The following is a 4,541-nucleotide window of genomic DNA, read 5'->3' as shown; positions in this document are numbered from 1 at the left end:
TCACTCTGATGTCTTCGGAAGTGAGTTTCTCCGGGGGATCCTGCCTCAGAATCACTGGCGGAGCCTATTGTGTGAGCTTCCCGGCCCCGCCCTGAACGAAGAGACCAAATTTCCCGGGCAGCGATCTGAATTTGAAACGGACTCTCCTGGGGATTCTTCTGCACCGGAACAGGCGTCTCAGCAGTTAGACTCTCCCTCCCCGGAATTTCCACTTGGGCAGTGACAGAAGCTTATGTGACAATTCCTTCGTGTGGTAGTTTGAAAAAAAAAAAAGATGCTTGCAGATAGCTTGATACACTTTGCACTGCGTCCCCCCAGCCCTGTCAGATCGGGGCTGGTCCTGCTCCCTGGCTTGGCTGCGTCCGAATAGACCCGCAGCTTCGACCCGGTTCTCTTGGTGTGCGGGCCTTTGGAGGCCCGAGCTGTGCTGCAGAAAACATGGTACCCAGGCTGCCAGGTCGTGTGGCCCAAGCCACCAGGAGAGACACCGGAGAGACCGACAGCTGGAATCAACCACCAGAAAGAGGAGCGCGGGTGTTTCCAGAGGATTCCAGGCCCCCGGCCATTTAAGTCACCCCCAGCTGTCTTCCCAGCCCAAACCCCAGACACTTTTGTCCTGTGGGGCGCTTGGGGACGCGGCTCTGCCCCCATCTGTGAGCCAACCCATGTCGCTCCAGGAACCCTAACCGATGCAGGGGTGCTGACCAGGAGGAGCTGTGAACGCCAAAGAGGAGGTGACCAGCAGACGGGGGTGGGGGGGGCACAGGGAGGCGACTGGGGCAAGAATCTGGACATTCTCTGGGGCACCTGGGTGGCTCAGTCGGTTAAGCCTCCGACTTCGGCTCAGGTCATGATCTCACAGTTCATGGGTTCAAGCCCCGCGTTGGGCTCTATGTTTTAATAAACATTAAAAAGAAAAGAATCTGGGGCGCCTGGGTGGCGCAGTCAGTTAAGCGTCTGACTTCGGCTCAGGTCATGATCTCACAGTCCGTGGGTTCGAGCCCCGCATCGGGCTCTGTGCTGACAGCTTAGAGCCTGGAGCCTGCTTCCGATTCTGTGTCTCCCTCTCTCTGACCCTCCCCTGTTCATGCTCTGTCTCTCTCTGTCTCAAAAATAAATAAATGTTAAAAAAAAAAATTAAAAAAAAATGTTTAAAAAAAAAAAAAAAGAAAAGAAAAGAATCTGGATGTTCTCAGCACTCAGGCGAGGGAGGTCCAGCCCACGGTGTGATTCTCCAGAGAGAGCATGCAGAAGGCCAAGAGGGGGCAGGGTGCAGTGTTTCGAAGGGTGGGGGAGAAAGAAGGAGCCAAGAAGGACAAGAAGCGGAAGGAGGAGGAGAGACCGGAGAGCAATTTCAGTGACGAAAAGGCACGAGGAGGTGGTGAAGGAAGCGCCCAGGGAGGGAAGGGCTGAGGAGCCGCAGGGAGCCGCTGGAGGCCGTGGGAGGGTGGAAGCCGGGCCCTGCCCTCGAGGGGCCGCACACCAGGCCCGGCTGAGGGGCACGGGGGCCCGGAGTGAGCATTTAGCAACTTTGATGGCAAGCTGACAGGGGAATTCGGATCTGTGGAATCTGACAACACAAAGTTAGGACCCGCACCGTGGATGTCTTAGGGGTTTTTGTTTCCTTTTCCTTTTTTGTTGTTGTTTTTTGTTTATTTTTAAGAAAGAGAGACAGAGCATGAGCAGGGTGGGGACAGAGAGAGAGGGGGACACAGAATCCGAAGCAGGCTTCAGGCTCCGAGCTGTCAGCACAGAGCCTGATGCGGGGCTTGAACCCACGAACCGCGAGATCATGACCTGAGCCGAAGTCGGACGCTTAACCGACTGAGCCACCCAGGCGCCCCTCATTTTTCTAGTAATTCAAATTTATTATATTTTACAGAGGTATTGGTTCCAATGGATCGGGATACCAACAAACCAAAACAGAAGCCCTGAGTCACTAGTCTTTCCAGATGTCTTGCCGAGACGGAGGGGGACAGAGCATAAGCCAAGGGGAAGTCAGTGTACAAGGAGGTGTTTGGGGTTGTTTTGTTGTTGATGATGGTGCTGTTTGCTTTTAGGGTGAGAGAAACTTGAGCGCGTTTATACACTGGAGAAAAGCCAGTGGGGAAAGATGGGTGACAGGACACAGCCAAGAACCCCCCCCCCCACACACACACACGGAATAAGAAAAGGGATGAGACACACAAATGCAGAGTTGTGTGGGTTTGTTCGTTCGTTTTTATTATGAGAATGCGTGGTACACCTCAGCACCCACAAAACAAAAAACAATCTGGATTATTTTCTAGGGGAAAAAAAGTAAAACTGACTCAAGAAGAAGTAGAAATAACCATCGGAAGTTGGCAAGATGGACGAATCTATCCGTAAAAATGGCTCCAGGCCCAGACGGCCTTCAGGCGCGTGCAGCCACATTCTCACGGAGCAGATATGGAGACCCCTCCAAGCGCAGAAGGTAGGACTCTGCCCGACTCTTCTACAAACCAAAGCGGAAAAACCAACGGAAATCTGTTTCAACCTCCTGCGTTCTTTTTTTTTTTTTTTTTTTTTTAACATTTATTTATTGTCGAGAGACAGAGAGAGACAGAGTGTGAGCAGGGAAGGGGCAGAGAGGGGGGAGACACAGTATCTGAAGCAAGTTCCAGGCTCTGGAATGTCCACACAGAGCCCGATGCAGGGCTCGAACTCACAAGCTGTGAGATCATGACCTGAGATCATGAGCCGAAGTCGGACGCTCAACCGACTGAGCCACCCAGGTGCCCCTCAACCTCCTGTGTTCTTTTATGAACTGACTAAAATGTCGAAGTTTCTTTATTGCTTTTTATACATTTCTCTGGTTAAAAACTGAATTTGTTCCTTTTCAATCTTTCTTGCCTTCTAGGACGTAAGGGTACACATTTTCAATTATTCCTTTGGGGTGGCCCACAGGTTTTGAGTACGGTATTCTCATCACTTCCTCATTTGTAAAGAGTTTATGATTGGTGCTCTGATTTCCTTCCTTAGCCAAGAATTACTCAGAAGGATGTCCTTAAACATCCAAGTGACTAATTTTTATTTAACCTTCTTCCTCTTAATTTCTAAATGATTTCATTGTAGTCAAGGATGCGAGCTTCATGATCTCTGCTCTGTTAATCTATTCGATTTCTTTCTTCCTTTCTGTCTTTTTCAATAAGTAGGCTCCACACCCAACGTGGGGCTCGAACTCACAACCCCGACATCAAGAGCCCCAAGCTCCGCCCACTGAGCCGGCCCGAATCTTTTGTGGCCCAATAAATGGACCACTTTTTGTGGCTGGTCCATATGTGTGAAAATAACAGAACCTCTGTTTGTTGATCACCAAGTTCTATCACAGAGATCTGTCGGATCGCGTCTGTTAGTTGTGTTTTTCAAAGCTGTCATTTCCTTCATTGTCTTTTGTTCGCCGGGTCTCTCGGTTTCTGAAACTGATGGGCTGAGACCTTCTACGGTGTGCGGGTTTGCGCGCTCTATACTTTTTTCCTCTCTATGTTTTGAAGAGATGCTGGTTGCTCCACACCAGTTCACAATCGAAGGGGCAGCCTCTGTCCCCCTCGGAGACAGGGGTGTCCACGGGACCCGGTCCTGGCTAAGAAGATGTGGGCAGCCACCTCTGAGGACTTCCCCTCCTAAAAATAAAAGGAAGCTTCGTGGAGACCAAGCTCTACTTCTCGGCCCTTCCCCCTTCCTCATTTTTGGAAACAGGATGTGACTAGAGGCACCACAACCCCGGGGACACAAGCCAATCGCCGCCAAAGGCCAGAATGTGCTTGTGCGGGTCACTATCTGTTAAGTTTTCTGTTATTTGCAACTGAACACCTACGGAAGTGCAGATACAATTGACAAAGCTCCGTGACGACTGGAAGTGAAATACAGTGGACTTTTGGGGGTCTCTTTACATGCCTTTGGCCTTGAATTCAATTTGTCATTAAGATTACTACATTTGTTCCTTTTTTTATAGTCTAGCTATTCATTTTGAGAAAGAGAGCGTGAGCAGGGGAGGGGCAGAGAGAGAAGGAGAGAGAGAGAGAGAGAGAGAGAATCCCAAGCAGGCTCCCTGCTGTCCGCACACAGCTCAACGCGGGGCGGGGACCCACAAACCACGACATCACACCCTGAGCCGAAATCAAGAGTCGGACGCTTAACCGACTGAGCCACCCAGGCGCCCCTACATCCGTCCCTTTTGGGGAGCATTTGATTTCGCATGTTTTCCGTAATCCCATGAATTTTCCTTTCTTTTGCTTGTAGGAAAACGTACGTAGAGCCTTCATCGTGTCAATCAGCGATTCAGTGACGCGAAGAACTCCCACAATGCCTTGCAACCGTGACCACCGACACAGCATTTTGAAACGTTGGACTGCAGCACAAGACGCACGTGCAAAAACACGCCTGTGTCAGCGGCTGCATTACAGACCCTCGCGCAACGAGCGCGCCAACAGCCGGCTCACCGAGCCACACGTCTGCCTGCCGCCCCGGGCCTGCCGCCCTTTTCTGGCCTTGCGCAGTGCTCTCTCCCGGGCGGCCGTGCA

The sequence above is a fragment of the Panthera tigris genome, chromosome E1 (assembly GCF_018350195.1).
Source record: "Panthera tigris isolate Pti1 chromosome E1, P.tigris_Pti1_mat1.1, whole genome shotgun sequence".
NCBI lineage: Eukaryota > Metazoa > Chordata > Mammalia > Carnivora > Felidae > Panthera > Panthera tigris.
This window is presented reverse-complemented; position numbering follows the sequence as displayed.